The following is a 24,275-nucleotide window of genomic DNA, read 5'->3' as shown; positions in this document are numbered from 1 at the left end:
TGCGATTTCCCAATAGTGAATCTAAAGAAATCGCTATTAGGAAATCACAAATGGAAGTCTATGTACATCTTGCCCCAACTTCTAAGGTTTTCAGTTTTAATAATCGGATACTACTCATGTTTTTTTTAGGTACCCAGGGCTTCCTCGTCAATGACGCCCGAAGCTATTGAGAAATGTGTTCATAAGTGTTGATCAGCTTGCAAAGGTTTTCACGGGTGTACTTAGTGAATTAGGTACTTTAACGAACCTTTCTAATTAATATACATTGAGTTTCAGCTTTGGCTCCTGAATTCTAGCTATGTTTCCCAAACCAGACACAAGAAGGAAAAAAACACATGAGCACGAAAACGATTTTGCAACAAAAACAGAGGAACAGTGTAGGTGCCATAACCACAAGAAAAGACTAAAACGGCTTTTTGACCACTTTGGGGATATGAGTGAATAAGACGATCTCTGATTGGTGTTAGCAAGATCTCCCTCACTTCCCCTGCCAGACCCAAGACAGTGCAGTTCCCTAACGTGTACATGGGCCATAGTGATAATTAGATCTGAGCAAACACCAGCACCTGGGGGAACGGATGGGGATCATAATCATGCTTGCAATGTTTCTGCTGCAGCCAGCCTCCAAGGACTGTTCCTGTTTTTTCTGCACCTCTTTGTGGGGTTTGGAGCAGACTGGCAAGTAGTCCTGAGGCTCTGGGTGCCCATGTAGGAGAAAGTAAATGATGCACGTGAGCGGCCATAGGTTTTAAAATATTGCAGGCCTTTTGAACTGTTCTCACAAATTAGTGGGTGGCCTACCTCTCAGCTAGACACAGCAACTGTCAGCTAGGCCTCCTGACCCCTGGCTTGGCCATTGTGGAAAGATCCCAGCCTTCTAGTTGTTACACTGTACCAATAAGCCCACAGGTGATGCCAGCAGCTTCCCCCATAGTGTGCTCAGTCCACGAAGTTCAGCGGCCATTGCTCGCTTCTCAGCAGGCAGTGCCCGCTGCTTCTACAGCAGTGTGTACAGCCCTGTAAGCACGTGGCTGCCTCTGATGGGGCACACTCAGTGGATAATGTCTTCCCAGTACTCAGATACCCTGTCTGCCCACTCCAGTGGTCTTCACTATTTAATGGAATGCTCTGTGCCGAGGCTCCCGAGGCTCAAACAAATACAGCGCCCTCCGCCTTGTTCAGTTACCTCAGCCTCTGCTTTATTTACCTGTGGTGTGGCAGTCCATTCACAAGACAATTGGCTCAAATGGAGCCTGACAATGCTGGCCTTCTCACTCTGAGCTGCACCACTTTCATTGTCATTTATGGCACCACCTTGTGGAAATTAAGCTGAAGGCTGAGGTAATCCTCCTTTCTGCCATCTCTACGAGTTTTAACTTTCTTTCTTTCTATAAAGTCCTCTTCAGGTCTGGATTGACAATGCAGCTGAGTTTTTTGACACATTACTGAGAAAATGGCTTTGTCCCCGTCCACATATTCACCTTCCTCCTTACTAGATTTGCTCAGGCAGACGTCGTGTGCTTTCACTGAAAAAGAGACCAGGCATTACACAGTTTATTTTCAAAACAGTAGGCCTGAGTGTGTGATAGTCACAACAAGCCAGTGATCAATATCTGATTGATTTGTTGCGAAAAGTTAATTGCTATAATCCTGATCTCTTCATTACGAAAAATAACTTACAAGCTTGAATTAATTATTGTGAAAAGCAAATGTTGAAGACAATAGCCCTTTATGGGTAGATGATATTTCAGTGTTAAAGCCCATTCACGACTATCCTCTATCATGGACTCATACAGATTACTGCAGTAGGCAACGGCTTTGATTATCCCCTGTTACAAACCCTGTTTATTTCAATTTTATGTTGGTCTTCCCTGCGAGAATGTAACTGAAAATTGTGGTGCTGGTCTGCCTAAGAAGCAGTTCCATAGCTCTAAAATGATAAGGACATTGTTAGGGCAGACCCAGGGCAAATACAATAAGAAGGGCTGTGTGTGTGGTGTAACCACGCGACCAATACAGTAGGAAAGGGTTTCATGTTGTGAACTATCTAGAAAATATTATAGGAAGAGGGTTTCACACTATGAGCAGCATGACAAACACCTTAGAAAGAGGCTTTGCAATTTGAATTATTTCACAAATACAGCTGGAATGGATTTTACTGAGTCAGTTCTCTGGCAAATGTAATTAGAAGGAGTTTAGGTCAAGCCACAGTAAATGCTTGGTGTCTCCAGAAGGAGCATTTGTATATACTTTGGTTCTGACTAAATTGTTTGATGTGTCTCATTATGGGAGATGAAATAATCATAATTATGTTCCAAGTTAAAGCCAACAGATGTGTTTTATTGATTATTAAATGCATTGACAAATATTGTAGACAAATAATTTTACATGAAGAATAGCTCGACAAAGCCTGCAGGTTTAGACTTTGATTTTTAAAAGCCTCATCTTTTCATTGGGCTCATAGCAGCATTGATGTATTTTATGGATAAAGCCTATTGATGCGAAAATTGCCACATTGCACCTCACAGTTAATGAGAGCAGACTACTTTTAGGTTTGTTGCCTCATGTTACTTCCATCAGAGCTTTAATGTTGCAGAAATGTATAGTGCAAAGAACTGAGCTGCTGCTTATGATGCATGAAAAGGCATTTTAAAAGAAAATATGCAATAGATGCTGAATTTAGGAATGGTGGTTATTTGTTCAACTCTGTATTTTGGGGTTACCCATACTATTGTGTTTAAGAGGACATATGCAGGGTTTCCTGGTTGCTAGGTGACAAAGAGTCTAAATAGTGCAGCCATTCCCCTTGGTAAGGGAGGGAAAAGTTGGATTAACCCCCTCTCTGCCAGTCCATATGTAAAAAGTACCCACTACAGAATCCAAATTTCCTCTGGCTTGCTTTGGGGCTGGGGGTGATCAAGTCCACAGGGTGTGCAGCATGATGCCAGGGAGGGTCGTCCCCCAAACTATTTTTTTTAATATGTCTGGCATCCAGTGTGATTCCTTCCCCCTGAGGGCAGATTGAGGGTAACACCCCAATCTGCCTCCTGGTGGAGCTGGATGAAAGTTGGGGCCTATGGGGTGGGGGCAAGCCCTTTCACTGGTTGATCAGTCACTACCCCATTTTCTTTCTAAAACAAAGTAATTCCTTGTGTCTAGTGGGCGTTCCGCCCTCCCATGGGGAAGATTTGAGTAAGCTCTACAATTTGCCCCACAGGGGTGAGGAGGACTCGTTTAGGCATTTTATGTACATTGCTTCGATGGGCCGCCCCCCTTCTTTTTTACCGTTTTCACTGGTTGCCTTGTGTCTAATGTAATGGCTTTCCTCCTTCCTGTGAGGGAGTATTGGGATAAACTCCCCTAATCTGCTCTCCAGGGTGGGCACAGACACTGCTGAGGTAGTAATGGGATGGGACATGGCCCAATGCCCTGGGTCCGGTTTTTTCTTAACAAGGTTCACTGGTGCTTAGTAGGCTTTCTGTCTCCAGAGCTACACTGGAGCTAAACTCCCCTAATCAGGCCCGGAGAGCAGAAATTCTGCTGTAGACCATTATCTGGTGGGGTCATGACACAATGCCAGGGTTGGCCTCCCAAACCCCCTCTTTTTATGTTATTTTCTCTAGTGTCTAGTGGACTTTCTGTACCCTGGGGATGGGTGACTGGTAATAAATACACAATTGTCTTCTCCAAGATGACAGATAGCCTGTTTTTTTATTTTTATTTGGTGGCGCATTTGCTCATCCTTTGGGGGGGCAGACCATCCTGGGGGGGGGTCTACTGGGTGGATCCCTGCTTGGGGATTGTGTCCTGCAATCATCCACAAGTAGGGGTCTATAAGCGAGAAGCACCACCTTAAGGAGACATTGTCCCCCTGAAACCTGGTCAAAGTGAAACCATTCACTGCCAAATGGAACTGAGTAGTTTCACTATCAGTTTAAAGACAGCACGCTACATGTCACACTGATCTAAACAAAAATAATCTCTGGACGTGAGCAAATCTTTTTACTTGTGTTCTAACATTATTTTGTTTTGAGAAAATCCTTCTGGTATTTACACCAGAAGGATTTTCTCTTTACTGTGGTTGAGGAACCATTCACGTCCACCACAATGCAGAGGAAACGCAGTGGACGTTAATTGTTCATCCATCACATTAAAGGGGTTGAACATAAGGTTCTTCTCCTTACATCTGCCTCTTCAGGATATGTCATTGTAGATGTGGAGTAATGCCTTGCTCAGGCTTTCAAGAAGTAAAATAGAGAGAGAGACCTTCACAATGTCTAGTCCAAAACAGCAACAAGCAGGAAAGAGAAACATAATAAAGCAGGCCATATTTTCACATGTTACACAATGCCGAAAGACTGGCCCATTCAAACAATGAACTATAATTGTAAGTTCGACTGATTGACCTTTCTTTGTAGGTATTGGAAACAAAGGTAGCTTCTGTACACAACAATACCAAGGAGGCTGCTGTTGAGAACCAGCATGGGAGCACTTGTGCGGTAACTTACTATTGCTTAGTTGTTCTTCCTTCTCTTGCTCGTTCGTGTTTTCTTGCAGGGGATCAGAGACCACTGAATTTGAGAAACACGGAGAGAACTCAGGCGACAATGATCAGTACGATTCCAGAAGGGCCAAGTATGCTTGTGACTGTGCGGGAGTTCAGTAGACTCCAACTGTAACCACTGGAAACTGGAAATCAAGGGGGGACTTTCATGGTGCCCTGCCCAAGATGACCACCTTCCACAGACATTTCCAATTAGAAATCTGCAGGCCCTACACCTGTTGGTAAGTGATGTCCACAAGCAATGGGCGCTTCCTCAAAACTGAAATAGTTTGTTGTCACATACAGTTGAGCAATCAATATGGCATAGTTCTCTTGGAACAGAAACGGAGTGCTAGGGTACACTGTAATGGTGTAAACAATAGGACAGCTATTGAGGACTGAGATGTAGGGGATTAGGAACCATGATAAAAAGTGCATCTTTCCATCACTCTTCTTTTATTGAAAAAGAAATACAAAATGACCAGCCAGAAATGTTTGCTCATGTGGCCAGCATTCGTTCTTTGTACCATACATTTTCTGATGTTTTCTCTGAAATATTAGCTAAACAATTTCCTCCTCAAATGACACATGATTGTCTGACTGACTAAGACCCTTATGCTGTAGCTCTTTTTGGATGAATTTACTCTTTGACTGTCGCCAAAAAAAGACCTGTGCTCTAATAACGTTTTCTAGGACTCTGATTGGAGCTGTACTTTTTTGTCCTTCAAATAATACCACAGAGTGGAGGCCCTGCATTGCATATAAGGGACTAAACTTGAGTTACAATTACAGATAGATATCCTCTTCCATTAATTTCCAATACTTTAAAAGACTCCAGCAATGATTTCCACATCCCTTCAGATCTCATATTTGACTGTTCAGGTTGCTCGACCACTTAACAATTGCTAATGAGGCCCACAATAAATGATACAGTTGAGGTATTGAGGGAGCATCTATTTTTTTTCCAGTTAATGGTGATAGTCATTTTGGTAGCTCTGGGGCATCTCATCACCGTGTACCACTTCATGTACCCCTTCAGCCTCAACACCAAAACCAATATTTCCAGTTTTACTAGCAATGAGCATTCCAACACATCATCTAAGTTCTGGGTCACCTCTGCCCAGAACTGCTTTACCCTGGGACAATCCCACCGAATATGCAGAGGATCCCTCACCTCTCCAAATCACTTCCAAGAACTCTGATTCGTATTAGGGTAAACACTGTGCAGGCATTAGAGAATGTAATACCAGCCATATAGTCTAGTGGATGAGAAATAGCATTGGATATCCCTGCACAGAAAATCCCATCTTTTCAGAGGGATTGGTCTGTTCAGTGATCTCTTGCATTCCAGCATACTTCTACATGTGGGTCGTCCATCATGAAGAAGGGGCAAGAGGTATAATTTGAAATCACTCCTTTAGTGACTAGTCATTTACAATTAGGTATAAACTTTATTGCGTGATTTAAAAAAAAAACATTGCAACAGTATTCAATAGCAAAGATTCGTAACTGGATAATTAACAGTGATAATTAGTTTAAAAAAATTATTAAAATTCCTAGCAGTACTACATGGTGCTACAAGTCGCTACTGAATAGTACTTCCATTGGAATTTTAAAACGTCGTGACAGCCTTATCTAAAGAAGACACTAGAGACCAATTTAACAGTTGAAGATTAAAAATTGAAAATTTGGAAACAAAAGTCATTGTGACATAAAAAGCCCAGCGGCTTGAAGCAGTAATTAGAGCACTATGGATATGATCAATGAAAAAACAGAAAGAAAAAAAGATAATGCAACCTAATAGGCTCCGCTACGTGTGCCATGAATTGGCAATGGGTCTAGATCATGGCTGTAAGTCAGTTGCCGGGGACGGCGATCGAGGAGAGGCAGAGACTCTGAGTTCCTGGCTGACCAACCTGTGCACGTCTCGCCTCCCCTAACTTTTTTGTGAAGCGGTCCATGAACCTAACCAAGAAACAATTGAGGCTAAAGTTCACAGGGTCAGAGCAGGCCAGCACTGCTCCCCTACAAGATCTAATGTCCTTTGCGATCCAGCCCCTTCGTATTAAGGTTCTTCTATCTTCTAGGTGATTGGGACACAAGCATAACACATGAGTTATGTCTTCCCTGTGTTGACCGCAAAGCCAACACATTTCCTGGGTGCAGTCTCTTTCCTATTTTGGGAGGTTACAGATCATAGGAATCACCCCCATTCTCAGCTTTAGGAACTGGAGCTTGGTACGTGCATTAAAAGTAATATTTAGATAGCCCTGGGGTTTCAGCTGTGAGTAGGTGCGTAGGGTCATCCAACCATGACTCCGTGCGGAGAGGCTGGCCCTGTCTTCTAATGAAGAAAGTCATTTTGTGTTGATTATTGCTAGCCTCTTAAATCTTGTTGGCTGATTTCTAGGTCCCAAAGGTCACTCAAGCCAAGAGAACTGAGGCCACAAGACAAATAGTAGTTGCCTGCCAGCCATCGACTTGTGCACAGCTGTTTCCATAGATGGTGGGCCAGGCTGCCTTCCTTTGATGCCCTAAGCTTGTGGCAGCTGATTAAAAAGGCTGCCATGCGGGCCAAGACCTGTCAGCAGATACCGAATTCCAGTCTTATTTGTGCTGATGACGTATAAGGGGGAAGCTGGAAGGTCGTTCTATAGACTTTTGTCATTATTTTGTCTAATTGCCCGCTGTCCCGCCCTTTTAGAACCTTCCACCCATATGTTAGACTTCAGATGACCTTTGCCTGGGCTACCTGAAGAATTGCAGCAAGAGTTTGTACCATTTAGTATTTTATAGATGGATCTAAGTGCAAAGGCCAGCGCAGTTACTTTCTTTTTTATTTCTCCCAGCTGATTCGCATAGCTGCCATTGTCGTTAAAGAGGACACCTAAGTACTGATGACATCTGGTTGCTTTGATTCTTTCCTGGTCTAGAGACCATACAGGGTTTTTGGACCAAGATGTACGGACCGCAAGGATTTTGGTTTTCTTTTTGTTTATCTGTAACTCATTCTTATTGTAATATATTGCGGTCGCATCCAAAAGACGCTGTAGGCCTACTTTAGTGTGACTAAGTAGAACCAGGTCGTCGGCGTACAATAAGTTAGATAGACGAAGGCTGCCCATTTTTGGTGGATGCGAATTGACTAGATCAAGGTCTGCAGAGAGATCGGACAAGAATATGTTAAAAAGGGCGGGAGCAAGGACACACCCTTGCTTGAGTGACTATTCATTTAGAAAAAAAATGTGGTTTCAAATTGGGTCATAGCTCTAGTATCCACCTGTCTGACTCCTGTCTCAAGTACCCAATGCCTAATTGAAGTGTATTTTAATCTCTCATCTTCATTCAGCCTAAATTCGGTTTTAAAATGTAGGAATGACTTAACTTGGTTCCTTGGAAAATATCAGAAACCATTTTAGAGCCCGTTCCCATCACTCCCAAAAGCGCTTGTTCTGCACAGCATGAGTAAATTCTGAATTAAATTTGATCAGGGTATATGGGGAAGGGATTATTGCCTATTCATCACCAGATCTTATGAGTGATATAAACCGGAGATGTGTTTGGCGATTTGCATCTTTTATCCAACTACAATAAATCCCACAGGGGTCTCCCTGCTACGGTGTGATCCATAGGTGCATAAATAATTCTGTGTTAAATCTTGACCACTGTATTGCTACCCACAGTTGGGATGCTTTATAGTACAGTGACATATCTGGCATCCACATTCCACCTTGTCTTCTAGCCTGGTATTAGAGATTCACGGATATGCACGGTCTGTTTTTCCCCTATATGAAACTCAATATTAAGTTAACTTGTGTATTTGGGCTGGAAAAGGTTTATCAACAGGTATAAGCAGGAGAAGGCCATGACCCGTTTCAGTCCAAAAGATTAATAAAATAGATCATTCAGGGTTATTAACACTTTGAGAGTTATGTAGTTTATTCAGACTATATTTGTGAAGGTTGGGCCAAAATCCTCCCATCCAGGATTTGCTTCAAAGAGGACCAGTCCGCCCAGTTGACTGCCTTTCCTGCATCCAATGAAAGCAAGGTCACTGGGGTCTACTACTTTCAAATTATATTGAGTAGGTCCACTTCCCGTCAAATGTTGTTGAAAACCTGCCTATTGTTTATAAAGTCATACTGATCTGGGGGAGCAATGTTGGTAAAATATCATCAAACGGAGTGGCCACACGTTTTGAGTACAACTTAGCATCAATGTTAGGGGGTGCAAGTGATCTATGCAATGCACAATATCAAGCATTCTTGCCAGGTTAAGAACCAATCTTTGAGCATATGTTTTATAAAAATTCCCTTTGAACCCATCAGTGCCTGGTGCTTTGTTATTTTGAACACTGACACCTCTTCTTCCCTAGTGGGGGCTTCCATTTCTTCTCTCTGTTCCGTAGTTAAATGTGGAAGTTCTGCCTCTTCTATGTACTGCTGCCATTCCGTCCTGGAGTAACTCTCTCTAGAATAAATGGCAACGTAGATTTCCTATATTCCTTCAGTTTATCCTCCTCTTTGTTTAGCAAAATTCCTGAGTTTGAGTTGAACTCTATGTTATATTCTCTCGCTCTTTTATGCCTCAGTTTCGCTTAATATGTGCCTACCCTGTGAGCCAACACACGTGCTGTCCAATCAAAATATTAATTCCACCCTGTTTGTGTACATGATTCACTGTTGCCTTCTGGGTGCAAGTGGTTTACAATTTAATTGTATAGTGAGCTGCCTCTTATATTAAAGTTGTTGGAGATTGGCCTCTAACATCTGTTCTTCCAAAGCCCTCAGTCTTCTGATATGAGAGCTATTTATTGTCCTCAGATAACTATTTTCAATACCAGATTCTTCTTAAGAAACCTCAGTCCTACTTTTAAATTAAAGTATGTCTCTATTTGTTGACCAATTTCCTCCTGAAAGAGGATCTCTCAATAAAGAGGAGTGCGGACGGCACATTTTGAGTACGCATTTCCAGCTTTAATTCTATGAAAACTGGGGCATGATCTGACACCAAGATCAGCCCTATTTCAGTAGAAGTGATGTGGTAAAACAATTCATTACTCCAAAAGATATAGTCTTAATGAAGAGTTCCAACCCATTGTGCAGTAGGTAGTGTAAAACGCTCTGTGTCTCATTCAAAAGGTTCCTTTTCAGATAATGTTTCTCCTGATATGCTAACAGTTTGATAGAATTGATTGCCTTTCCAGGTTTCTCCTGCCATTGTTCAGCGCTTTTGTATTAAGTAATATCATTTTCAGCAATGACAATTATCAGTGGCCCGGAAATTGAATGATTCCTTCCACTATTGTGCCATACTATTGCATAACATTCTTTAGCATTACAACATCCATGAAAAACTCTCCATCCTTCCCCCACCACACACAAATTGAACATTCAACAAAATTACCACAACCGTGGTAATCAACTTTACGAAGTGTTTCCATATTTGGCATACTATTAAGTTGAGTCTGTCTTACTAGCGCCTCAGAGTAGCACCTACGTCAGAACTCCATGTTGCAACCTAGAAACCCATTTCCAGGCAACTGCAAGTTCCGAATCTACGAGGGTATTATGCCCACCCATTCCCCCCCAGCTGAATCTTATTTAGCAATTAGTAACAGGTTCATATCTCCAACTATTGGTACACCCTATTGTTATGACTCCAATCTCTAACAAAACATTGAAGAGGTGCTCCCTTGACCCTCCCCACAGCAAGGTCCTCCTCACTCACAGAGGACTCCATGTGCACTGGATAACGATCTTATCTTCCGACACTCAATTTTCATTAATTGTTCCTGTAGTTGAGACTCTTCCAAGTAGCCCTGCTTAACCCGGGCCAGTGGCGGCTGGTGACTTTTGAAAGTGGTGGGGCGTAAAAGTTCATGATGAGTGCCCTGTGGCAAGCAAGCGTAGTGAGTGAGCCTGACTGTCATAGCAAGGGTTCCAGGAATTCTCCCAGGGGAAAATTTTGTAAAAGGTGTGGGCAAATGGTGCTTTTTCAAGCAAATTTTAGAAAGCAAGAAGTGTCATAAAGCAATTGTGAAACTGTAGTTATGACATCAATAAAAATATTTCATATGATAATGTCGCTGGTAACTGCTTATTCTGTATAATCAGAGAACTGCTATGTTAATTCACAGGCCTGTTCACGAGAACACAGTGCATGCTTTCTTTTTCAAATTGCCACTAGTGAGGCACAGGGTTGGAAAGCACTGGAGAGGGAAGGTTAGGGCTCTGGAGCTGGCATGATATTGGCAGCTGTGCATTCCCTGTGCCTCACCCACCCCAAGGTCCATTTTACCATCCAGTTTCCAACCTCACTAAACATAAACAACACAAAACAACAGCACAATCCTGCCTAGGTAAGCACTTGGTACAGTGCACACATAAATAAACTGAAAACCGAACATTCACTCAAAAAGATAGACAAAAGCATAGCTGGCTTGCTTGCTGCTGAACCGTGTTGTCATAATCATGTGCACATTTTCTTTGCCTGTCCTGAGGTTCGCCCCAAATAAATTAAATGAGCGATGGTCATGAAATTAGAACTCCAAAATGGTGAGCAGGAGGTAGAACTGGCCTGTACCTGCCTGTGCCTGCCTTTAAGGTGCCCGATTCTGCCCCAGTACCTGCCTTTACACGTGACCCATCCTGCCCTGTTTACCGGGATGCAGGCTTCCGGCAGAAGTTCCCTTTGCTGACTGACGGCGGTCACACTCTTAGCAGCTGAGCTGATCTATTACAGCCTATAAGTCAGTAAATTAGGCCCGGGGTTCCTTTAAGTCCAGCATGGGACTCCAAGCTTTCAATGCAGCACATTTAATATCTGCAATAAATAGATGGGTTTTCATCCGGGCCCTGGGGGCTGGAGGCTATAAATGAGCAATGATTGGTTAAGGCCACAGGGTGCTGGGGATATGAGTCTGCCAGTGCCCAGGACGGTGACACCGCCTACCGCGAGCCGTTGCGTAATGCACAAGATCATAAAATCAACCAAATAGCCCTCCTCTGAAGAAGGAAATGTGTGTACGGGCAGCATTTAGTTTCGAAAGAAAGTACTTTTAAATATACAGTTGCACTAAATATTACACAATTCAGTTTGCTATACAAGTTGCAGTCCATGGGTGCACTTTTTCTTTGAGGTGCAACAAATAAATAAACCAAATAGCCCTCCTTTGAAGAAGGAAGGAGACGTGTTTACGGGAAGCATTTAATTTGCTTTGCTCTTCTCTCCGAAAAACATCTTGCGCCCCACATACTCTTCCGGCTTTTGTGCGGCATTCAGACTACCTCTCCTGGGGCAGCACTAGGCCTGCTGTGCAAAGCACTGAACCACGCGCCGCTGGTGAATACTGCAAGACGCTGCTGCTGTCTCAATCCATGAAGCGCTGCTGTCCAACAAACTGAGCAAAGCACTTTTGTCCACCACGATCTAAAGACTTCTGTCCAACACTATTTGCTATACACTGGGGTCCCAAAACAAACCGCTAACACCATGAATAAGGTGACCATAATTTGAGAACCAAAAACAGTGAAGTAGACATAGAAGTAGGGTTAACCGTTAGTGAGATTCTATACATACCGGAAGCCCGCTTAGAGGTTTTGCTGCAGAGATCAGAGGAGACTGCAGTAAAGTACACCGGACCAAATCGCTACACACACATGTAATACATACTGTCTTAAAGTAAATGTTGCAGAGAGTATTTTATACTTTTAAAATGTCAGTCAGACTGAACTTTCTTTCTGCAGCTTCTATATTGTTCTAAAGCAAATCTCTTACTGGTGCTTTGTGTCCGGGCAGACATTATCAGTTCGTTTTATATAATTACTTAGCTCCACAATAACGGTTCTAGCTCTGGAGGAAAAACGCTGCTCTTTGAGACACGATTGGTGCTACGCTGCTGTGTGGGGTTAGTGATTCCATGCCACACGTGATTGGAGAGTGTGGGGGTGTGACTTCCCTGATTGACATGCAGCCTCGGAACTTCAGGGATGAAGCTTGAAACGCCCAAGGCTGACTTTAGGAGCAACGTCATTTGGGGAGGCCCTTCACCACTGGCAGTCAGGGCTTTGATGAGCTGATGACCTCACAGGCCCCAGGGCTGAGGGATCATTGGCCCAGCAAAGTGTAGCTAAAGAGGCTGGCGCAAGCGCACTGGTGATTCGAATTTGCCTGGCTGACACTGAGCTGTGACCGCTGCCTGACGCACACTCTGAGTGAGGATCACTTTAATAGATACTCAGCAGGCAGTCTAGTATCGGCATCTGTTTTACAGTAACTACAATCAAATTAAAATAGAGGCAGAAACCACAAAGGGCGCCGCCCCTACGCCCTATGTAAAGAACCGCCACTGACCCGGGCAAAACTGCATACCGTTGGTGACTTTCTACCTATGTCTTTTGGCAGCTTTGATTTCTCCCCGCCAGAAGTTTGTCATTCATAATGGTTGTCCTGTTCTATACCCTAATGGATGGATTATTTTCTTTGAATAAGTGTTCCAGGTCTTTGCTGTGAGGTAGAAGAAGGATCTTCCGACCCCCGTTGTCTTGCGGATATGTGGGATGGTGGCAGGGCAGAGTGGAGATATCTGGTGGGTGCGTGGAATGCGAGGTGGTGTTTGAGGGGATTTGTAGGCGTGTGTGAGGAGCTTGAAGGTGATACTTTTGTTGACTGGGAGCCAGTGGAGGTTTCTCAGGTGGCCAGTAATGTGGTTGCGGCGGGGGATATTGAGGATGAGTCTGGCGGAGGTGTTCTGAATGTTCTGCAGTTTATTGAGGAGTTTCTGGGTGATGCCGGCATAGAGTGTGTTGCTGTAGCCTAGTCTGCTGCTGATGAGAGTGTGGGTGACCATCTTTGTGGACTCGGTGGGGATCCACTTGAAGATTAAACAGTGTGTAGAAGCAGGATGATGAGAAGGCGTTGATCTGGCGGTTCATGGTGAGCGAAGAGTCCAGGATGATGTCAAGGCTTCACATGGTCTGTGGGTTTGAGGGGATCCAAGATCTGTGGGCCAGGCAGAGGGGATGGAACCCAGGAAGAGGACTTCGGTCTTCTCTGAGTTGAGCTTGAGGCAGCTGTCCTTCATCCAGGTAGTGACAGCCTTTATAACATTGTGGAAGCTGTTCTTGGCGACTGTCGGTTCATTGGTGAGGGAGAGGATCAGCTGGGTGTCAGCAGCATAGGAGACAATGTTGAGTCCGTGGTTCCTGTGCATGGCTGTGAACAGGGCCATGTAGATGTCGAAGAGAGTGGGGCTCAGGAAGGAGCGCTGAGGCACTTCGCAGCTGATCTTTGTGGGTTCAGAGTGGAATGGAGGCAGTCTGACCATCTATGTTTGTACGGTGAGGAAGGAGTGGATCCTTTGTAGGGCTTTGTCGTGGATTCCGGTGTGGTGGAGACTTGTGCATAGGGTACAGTGGGAGACAGTGTTGAAGGTAGCCGAGAGGTCCAAGAGGATGAAAGCTGCCATTTTCCCTCAGTCAAGGAGGGTGCGGATGTCGTCTGTGATTGCGAGGAGGGCAGTCTCGGTACTATGGTTGCTTCGGAAGTCGGATTGGGTGAGGTCCAGGAAGTTGTTTGCTTCAATGAACTCGCAAAGTTGGGTGTTGATGGCCTTCTTAATGACCTTGGCTATGATAACAAATCTTCTCCTCTTTGAGCTTCTTCGTGATAGATATGAAGGCCGATCTATTCTGCAGTGTAACTTAGGAGACATTATGTCATACTGAAAATGAGAAGTTCTGATACAACATCTTCCCCCAGTTTCTTGCAGATTTTGAGACTGCCTCTTTTTTATCATAGTGAAAAATGTCACCAAGATGTTTTGGGGTCTCATGGAGTTCTGCTAGCAGTAGACCCCACCTGGAAAGCTCTGTCCAGGTGGACAAGTCAATGGTCCTCACCCAAGAGTGTCATACACTTGCCCACCATGAAAGCATCGAGATCAGACCCCTCTGTATCTTCTATGAGGTCCCTAATTTGCAGATTCTCCCTCCTGGATCTATTTTCCAATTTGTCAGTGTAGGATAGTGGGTTACTGGTTGTGTAGGGGTGAAACTGTACTCAAGCAGCAACCACAATTACTGTTAGGGTGAAGTCACAAGGAAACCCAAATTTACTTGTGCTTAACCCTCAGATGACTTGGCCATCGAGGATGTGTCAAGCAGTGGTGGCTCGGAAGAAGCTGCGGGGCTGCAATGCGAAGTCCTACATCATCGTCGAGGATGCCGTCAACAGGGGTTTGCGGTGTGAAAGCCTGTGCCAGGGATGCATCGCAACGAGGCGATTCCAAAGCAGAGTTGCAAGGAAAAGCATTGCACTGACACAATTCTGCCAACAGGACCACAGGCCTGCTGGCAGAGCATCTTTAGGCCCACTTCCAAGAGTGCAAAACTGGGGTGGCACCACTTGGGGGTAGGACACACAGCAGACAGAGTACAGGTGCTGGGTTCAATGTGGTTGAAGCCTTTTCTATCCCTGCAGCTCTGATCAGGAGGTCAGCCAAATAGCCTTTGGAGTCACTCTGATGGTCCTGGGCTCAAGATGCAGGTCAAGTCCTTGTTACTGAGGCAGCAGGGCAGCAGTGCAACAGAGTAGCAGTCCTTCTTGCAGAGCAGCACATCAGTCCTTCTGAGTCTTTCACACGTCCAGAGGTGTACTGAAGAGTTGGGTCTGAGGGTCCATTGTTTATACCTTATGCCCACTCTGAAGAAGGAGATGACTGGAGGCTTCCACCTCTTGAGGTGTTTGGAATATCCTGCCTCCCTGAGCTGGCCCCAGCTTGTCTAGGGTCACAAAATGCTAGTATCAAACCCTTTATGAGTGTCCTCAGACAGAGCCTTTGTGGTGTGCAAGTTTGGAAGGTGACAGCTCCTCCCCCTCTTCAAGTAAGAGTTGGCACATCCTTCCAATATCTATTCCCCTTTGTCTCACTGTCTGTGTCATGATCGTACATTGTACTGTCCCGAGACCGTGCTATACTACACGGAAGACTGGCAAACCGGAAATTAATTCAGTACTACATTTCCCATGATGCAGTTGTACTTCCATGGTCTTCGATCCTCATTGGGTGAGGATCGGTTGGAACTATAAAGGAGTAGCCGTGCGTCTGATCGCTGCAGATTATTCCTTTTGCAGTGGGTGGAAGCGGAGCAGTTTATCCCTGGTTACGGTGGCTGAGCAGAGCGGTGTTTGGAGTCAAAGGGCTCTCCCGTAAGAGTCTGTGGTTGGGGTGACTTCAAGGATGTGGTAAGACTGCCTGCACCGTGCGGTTAAAGATGTATGTGCTCATCTTGCATTCTCAAGTTACGTTCCTTCCTATTTTAAGGAGTGTTTGTGGAATATCCATGCCTTGCTCTGGTTGGTGACATAAGAACGCGGCTGCGTTCTATTTTGGTTTTCACTTAAGGCAAGGGGGAGTTTGCCTTGGCTACAGAAAGGAATACGTTTAAATTTGGTTTCAGTGTGGTTTTGGTGAATTACATGACTATTTAAAATTGACTATTCTGGGCTTTGGAGGCTTGGAGCTGCTTTTTACAAGATTGCATTACAAGTTTAATTCTTGTTGGATGTACTGTAAACAAACAAAAACTTCAAGGATACACTAAAGAAATATTTAGTGACGTAATTATTGCTGTTCTCATTTTTGCCTATTAACAAGGGGTCAGGACCCAGAGGAGTTCTTCTCTAGCTGGACTACCTTTGTTGTTGGTAGGTACTGTGTGACACGAGGAGATCCAAAGGTATCCCATTGGGTACTGTTCACACTCTGCTCATTCTGGATGTAACCAATATATATATATATATATATATATTGTCCTCCAAAACGCCTCTGTTGCTTGAAGGAGCACTCGACAAGCAGGTAAGTGAAACAACACTTTATTGCAGGGATGACAATGTCGTTTCACCTGTTATTTTTCTCCTTTAGCCTACGCGTTTCAGAGCTGTGCGCTCCTTCCTCTTGGGCTCATTTGTAAATAACGGAATTTGACTGTCCTTGATGGCTTCCCGTGATTCTCACTTAGTAGTGCATTCATGCTTTAGTAGCTGCAAAGTATGATGGGACTTGTAGTTGCCATCTGTCATAGTTACCACCCATCGTGGGTTCAGTGATTTATCAATTATTTATTAAAAGGGTTTAAGGGGTTCTGTACGAATCCTCTCAGTTTCAGGCACTCCAGTGCGCCCCGGATGAAAGAACATCTTCATTAGTATATATATATATATCTCGGGGTCCGTGTTTCTCCATGTCTTAACATGCCTCATTCAGCATGCCGTTGGACCTCTGGTGACTGGGCACCGTGCAAGCGATGGCTGTAGCGGTGAGGACTGTGTTGGCGCATCAATTTTTGTATAGAGGATCTCCCCCGACCCTGTATATTTGTTCAGTCTGTGCTGCTTCAGCAGTGGAGAATTACTGACATTGAACGCCTATAGGGTTTGCCTCTCACCTGTGTTATTAGCTCACACGGAGCCTTTCTTCGGAGTCAAGTGATTAATCTGTGCAGGTTTTAACTGACATTATCTCATATGAGATCGGACTCCTTTTAACTTCACTTTGAGCATCATTACAACTTACCAAGCAACGCCTTTGATGTCAGTCTGTGTGCCATATGAACTATCGGTGCCTTTCATCAGTTTGCATATCATTATGATGTGGCATTATGGGACTAGTAGTCCCCGCCGGTTTAAATGTTTAGGGGCAGATTTATGAGGTTTTGCCGTAGGGAAGCACCGCAGGCCTTCCTGCTGTGCTTCCCTACGGCAAAAGAAAAGGGCAGGGATGCGCCGTATCTTTAAAATGCGGCGCATTCCTGTCCTTTTCCCCTGCGCCGGCGCACAATGGGCTGCCTGCGCCAACGCAGGCACCTCTGCACCATGGTGCAAGGGTGCCTGCGTTGCGGAGATGAATATTTTTGTACAGGAAGGGAAACCTTTCTGTACAGAAATAATCACAAGAGGTTTTTCCTCTTTGTATGGGTGCTGCAGAATGCAGCACACATAGAAAAAGGAAAAACGAGGAGAAATAAAGATATTTCTCCCCGTTGCGTCTCCCTTACGCCTCCCCTGGGGAGGCGTAAGCTTTTGGCGCTGCCTCAGATTTACGATTTCTCGTAAATCTGGGGCAGTGTCAAAAGGCCATGGATGTTGCTGGGAACGCCCCCAGCAACACCCATTGCACGCCCCTTTAACGCAGAACACTGCGTTAAAGGGACTGATATTTATGAGGCAGCATTAAGCCACAAAAAGTGACTCAGTGCTGCCTGATAAATATCACGCAGGCTTCTGCGCCACGGAACGTCACAAAAAGTGACGTTCCGATGGCGCAACGGGCCTCATAAATCTGCCCCTGAGTCTTTAGATTGACAAAACACGCACTAAAGCGCATATTATGTGTATGCAATGTTTCATATGCACTGTTAGTTTATGATTTTACAAGTAAACAAAAAGCGGCTTTGTTTGTTTGATTTAGCTCAGTTCGTGATCGAGCAGTCCAATGTTACACAGCAACTTTAATTAGGCTTCATTGAGAAACTTCTGTGACGTTTTCATGTTCTGTATGAAAAAAGATGAGTCTAATTAAGTCTAATTAAGTCTCCTAAGCGTTACGTACTTAAGCAGCATGATTTTTTTTATTTTAGAAGTGCTACCTGAGGGGGTTTGCGCTATGTTTTTAAAAGGTTATGACATAATAATAGTGAGTGTTCTAAACACAATGGAAGAAATGGTGATACATTTCTCGTGCTTAAGCAAAAAAAATGTTAACTGTATATATAATCTATAGCGGATTGCTTATGCATTAAGCATTCATCAGGTATATTTTAAAGCATTATAGGTTCTGAATACCATCTTTAGATATAGCATCTTCCATTATGTGTATATATATATATATATATTTATATCTATCTATATATATATATATATATATATATATATATATATATATATATGTTTGAACAAGTTACCCCTAAAGTGGTCGGCACACCCAGGATTACTCCACTACACAGGTAGGTAGGAAGACACCTCCTCAAAACTTCAGCCAACGCGTTTCGGGCAATGGACGCCTTTCATCATGGGCAGAACGTGAAGTGACGACAACGGAAGCAACTGCCAGCATAATCCCTTTTAATCAAATCAATCAACATTGAGATTACTCCACTGCACAGGTAGGTAGGAAGACACCTCCTCAGTGATGGCGACCATTTGGGTTGGACTATTTGGCACTACCAGTCCCAGAATGCTTTGCTGTACTTAACATGCTGATTGATTTGATTAAAAGGGATTATGCTGGCAGTTGCTTCCGTTGTCGTCACTTCATGTTCTGCCCATGATGAAAGGCGTCCATCGCCCGAAACGCGTTGGCTGAAGTTTTGAGGAGGTGTCTTCCTACCTACCTGGGTTGGTGAGTAGCTACATGAGTGTCTATATAGGTTATTATTTGTTTTTTTGAGTATCAGCATGAGTGTCTGAGTGTCTGTATCGTTCGGTGGGGGTATTACGTAGTGCATAGATGCATGAATGAGTGACTCACTGCTTGTATGTTTTGAAAATGTTAGTTTCTATTTTTGAGTGTGTGTATCAAAGGTTATATTAGGGTGAGAGGAGGTCTGCCACTCTATCACAAGGATGATGTCATCAGTGATGTCATCAATGATGTAATTTGAGATGTCATCAGTGATGTCATGAGTGATGTCACTGACCATGTCATGAGTGATCTAATATGTGATGTCATCAGCAGTGCATTGCGGGCATTGAGGGCGCGCGAGTTATAGTTAGCTGAACTATGTTTTTTCAGTGAATTTCTAAGGTTTTTTAAATGCTAATTCCTAACTATAACGTGCCTGAAACCTATGGTTTTTTCAGTGAAATTTCAAAGGTTTTTTAAATGCTAATTTGTAACTATAATATGCCTGAAACCTATAGTTCTTTCAGTTAATTTCTAAGGTTTTTTAAATGCTAGTTTCTAACTATGCCTACAGAGGTAGAACATGTGAAGAAAGAAGAAAAAACACACAAAAAGAAGAAAAAGTAATTCAGAAAGAAGCAACAGAACTCCCCAAAGATGAAGAAAAGTGCAGGAAGAAGGAAGACGTGCAGAAAGAACAAACAGAGAAGCAGAAAGAGGACTTGTTGCAAAATCATCCTGTACCCTCAACTTTTTCAGATGGGTACTGGTGGTAACTGACTCTGACTGACCAGTCCTAGAGCCAGTGCTATGCTAAAAGACACTTAGAATACAGTTAAAACACCTACATACACTAGGGAACACTATGCGTTGGGGTACCCCTGTGATTACCATGGCCTCATCTGTAAGACCCTAGTACATAATAGGGCAGGGGGATTAAAACTATCTCTTAAAACGCACCACAGGATGCGTTTGCACACTAGTGAAGGGGTGGCTGAGCTGACGAGTGCAAACACACCCTGTGGCAGTTTTAGTTTGGTCGATAAAGTCCCCTTGAATCCTGAGTGTCCCTTGGGTCCAACTAACCCACCAGATAACAACAGTAAGCGTCGTTGCAGAGAGCTGTAAAAAGGGGCATGTCCTGGACCATCTCTCTGCAACGCAGCCCAGTGGCGCTTACTGGAAGCACCTGGTGGGCTAGTTGGCCTCCAGGGGCCCTCAGGATTGAAGGGGAATTTTTTCCCCAACTTAAAATGCGCCACAGGGCGTGTTTGCACACGTCACCTCAGGCCCCGCCCCCTCCCTTCACCACTGTCTAAACGTGCCCTGTGGCCGTTTTAAGTTGGGAGATTAAGTCCCCTTGAATCCTGAGGGTCCCTAGGCTCCAACTAGCCCACTAGGTACCTCCAGGAAGCTCCTCAGAGCTGCGTTGCAGAGAGGTGTAGAAAGGGGCACGGAATAGACCACCTCTCTGCAACGCAGTGCATTGGTGCTTATTGGAAGCACCTGGTGGGCTGGTTAGCCCCCAGGGGCCCTCAGGATTGAAGGAGAATTATTTCCACAACTTAAAATGCACCACAGGGCGTGTTTGCACATGTCACCTCAGGCCCTGGTCCCTCCCTTCACCACTGTGTAAACACGCCCTGTGACTGTTTTAAGTTGGGAGTTTAAGTCCCCTTGAGTCCTGAGGGTCCCTAGAGTCAAAGTAGCTCACTAGGTACCTCCAGTAAGCGCCACAGAGCTGCGTTGCAGAGAGGTGTAAAGAGGGGCGTGGCCTCTGAACACCTCTCTGCAGCGCAACTCCCTGTCGCATACTGGATACTGGAGGTACCTGGTAGGCTAGTTGGCCCTCAGGGACCCTCAGTATTGAAGGGGAATCAATTCCCCAACTTACAATTCGCCAGGAGGTGCGTTTGCACAATGGGGGAAGGAAGGGGGCGGGCCTGAGATGACATGTCTGCAAACACGCTCTGTGGCGCATTTTAAGTTGGGGAATTAATTCCTCTTCAATCCTGAGGGTCCCTGGGGGCCAACTAGCCCACCAGGTACCTCCAGTATGCGCCAGAGAGCTGCGTTGCAGAGAGGTGTTCAGAGGCCATGCCCCTTTTTACAAGACTCCGCAACGCTGCTCCGTGGCGCTTACTGGAGTTACATGGTAGACTAGTTAGCCCCCAGGGACCCTCAGGATTGAAGAAGAATTAATTCCCCAACTTAAAATGCGCCACAGGGCGTGTTTGCACATTTGTCACCTCAGGCCCCGCCCCCTCCCTTCACCACTGTGCAATCGCGCCCTGTGGCGCGTTTCAAGTTGGGGGATTAACTCCCCTTGAATCCCGAGGGTCCCTGGTGCGCAACTAGCCCACCATGTACCTCCATTAAGCTCCACAGAGCTGCGTTGCAGAGAGGTGTAAAGAGGGGCGTGGCCTCAGAACACCTCTCTGCCACGCAGCTCCCTGGCGCATACTGGAGGTTCCTGGTGGGCTACTTGGCCCCCATGGACCCCCAGTATTCAAGGGAATTAGTTCCCCTTCTGCAAACGTGCCAGGGGTCGCGTTTGCAGACTACTGCAGGGAGGGGGCGGGGCCTCCGGTGCGATGTCGGTCTTTTAAAAAAATAAATAAATTTAAGAAGGGGGGCTGTGTGGCCCCTCTTCTTTTCCTAATATTTTGGCCCTGGGGAACCCATCCCCTAGGGCCTGACCCTTTTTTTTTTTATATATAACTTTGGTAGGGGGTTGCGTGGCCCCCCTCCTGATGCCATAATTGGCCCCGGGGACCCCATCCACCGGGGCCTGGCCATTTTTGTTTTTTTGATTTAATTTTTGGAGGGGGGCTGCGTAGCCCCCCTCCTTAGGCCATTTATGGCCCCGGGGACCCCATCCACCGGGGCCGGCCTTTCCTTTTTTTTTTTTTTACAATTGGGAATGGGGGCCGCGTGGCCCCCCTCCCGGGCCACTTATGGCCCCGGGGACCAAATCCTCTGGGGCTGGCCCTCTCCGTTGGGGACCGTGGGGGGTCCCCAATCCCCCCATGGTCCCGCGGTCTCCCTGGGTCCTGCAGGAGCCGGCATTGCTTTTCCACATGGCGAGCTGCTAAGATGCAGCTCCCCGTGTGGAAAAGCAATCTGTTTTGGTATTTGGAAGAGAGAGCAGGTTTCCTGCTCTCTCTTCCAAATACCAAAGCAGAGTTTGCTATGGCAGGGCGTGAGCAGCGAGGCTCCCGCCCTGCCATAGCAAACTGCAGTGTCCCGCGGGCGTGCACTGCAGGAGCCGGCCCTGGGGGGTGGTGGTCCCCAGGGCCATGACAGGGCTCCAGGAGGGGGGACGTGCGGCCCCCCTCCCAACATTATGAAAGCCCCGGGGAGGAGGTAGTCCCCGGGGCTGGGGGGTCCATCATATTTAAAGCACAAGCCCCAGGGTGTGGCGGCCCCCGGGGCTGCGGGGGGACAGTGAGCCCCCGCAAATATTTTCTTAAAGCCTCGGGGTGGCAGTCCCCGGGGCTTGGGGGGCCCTTGAGGCCCCCACCCATGTAGTTTATAAGCCCCGGTGGGCGGTCCCCGGGGCAGGGGGGCTCCTCCGGGCCCCATTACAATAAAAATATTGCCCCGGGACTTGGCCCACCCGGGGACTAAATAGTAATGAAGCGCGTGAGCCCGCGCTTCATTTTTTTTTTGCGGCCGGATCCGTGGATCCGTCGCACATTTTGCCGATATAAAAAAAATAAATACATTTTGGGGCCTGGGGGTCCTTGTGGGACCCCCTTAGCAGGCCTAGGGGGTCAGGGTGTTTCTACCCTGCCCCCTTTCCTCCTTTTTCACATTTGTTTGACTAATTTCATGTGCCTCGGTTCTACCGAGGCACAAGATGTCTGCCAACACTTCCTGCTTTGGAGTTTTGACAGCTCGTGATCGGGAGGGTGCGCAGATCCTGCACGGCCATAGATATCGAAACTTTTTTAATTTTGTTTTTCTCAGCAACTACTGAACGGATTTACACCATTTAACAAAAAGGGATCTTTCTGAACCAAAGGCTACCTTTTTGCCACATTTGGTGTAATTCCGTTCAGCAGTTCGGGCTATAGCCGTGTCGAAAGTGTCCTATGGGAAATTGCATGGGGTAAACACGTTTTGGGACCCCCTTTTTTCTCGGCCTCCGCTTGACGAATCACCTCGAAACTTTTAAGATAGAAGCGGACCGGAGCGCCCTGCGAGTTTTGAAAATTTCGCGAAGATCCGTCAACCGGCGCCAAAGTTATTGGGAATAGAATGTTGCGAATTTCCTATGGCAAATAGGTCCTACCTATAACTACCTACTAGCGACCGCCAGTAGGTAATATAATATATATATGTATATATATATATATATATATATCAGAAACAGCTGCTTCTCACCTTCGTAAATATTTCTTTCGGCAAAGCAGACACCGACTCAGAGTATTGTGCCTTAAGAATATTAACTGGTTAGGGTGGTTTGGCAGCCTCCAGTGAAATTATAAATATTATTCCCATCTGTTGCCTTTTTAGGTTATTAAGCTCAGTTCATTTTGTTAAAAAGCAATAGGATTTAAAACAAATATGGGAAGACTGAAGAAAGTTAATTAAATAAAGTCCTGATCTAAACAAATATATATATATATATATATATCTCTAGGACTAGAGATATATGTCATGAAAAAAGGTTGCGCAAAATTTCAGGTTGGGCAGGACATAATTACAAACAAGTATATAAATCTTCCGTGTTATTTAATCCTCCTGGTGATTTACTATCTAGATTGAGAATGTAGCGTGTCTCAAGTTTTCTGAGCTGGTAATCCCTGTCGCCCCCACTTTTGGTTTTGGGTATGGCATCGATTACAAAATATGAAAAATCTTTAAAATCATTTTTGTGAATTTCTCAAAAATGCCTGGCGACTGGGTAGGTAGGGTCACAGTTGTTTATAGCCCTAATGTGTTGCAAAATTCTTTTGCTGACAGGCAGCTTCGTGCTACCTACGTACCTGAGTTGGCATGTACATTCTAGTATGTATATAGCATATTCTGTTTTGCAGTGGAGCGGTTTATTAATTTTCATCTCCTTGTTGCAAAATGCAGTATGATAGCTATTTTTGTTCTTGCCATATTGACATACCTTACATGTCTTACATTTAGGAAAACTATTGGGAATAGTTAACCAGTTACTTGTTTTAGATGATTTCGGTCTGCTAGAGACTAGGCAATTGTACATCGAGGGCGCTCTTTTATAGGTAATACTGGGTTTAGTGGGGAGCTTGTGTCCTATTACAGGACCATTTTTAACCGAGACCCAATTTTTATGTATGATCTTTTTTTTTA

Source organism: Triturus cristatus, chromosome 5_1, assembly GCF_964204655.1.
Source record: "Triturus cristatus chromosome 5_1, aTriCri1.1, whole genome shotgun sequence".
Taxonomy (NCBI): Eukaryota; Metazoa; Chordata; class Amphibia; order Caudata; family Salamandridae; genus Triturus; species Triturus cristatus.
This window is presented reverse-complemented; position numbering follows the sequence as displayed.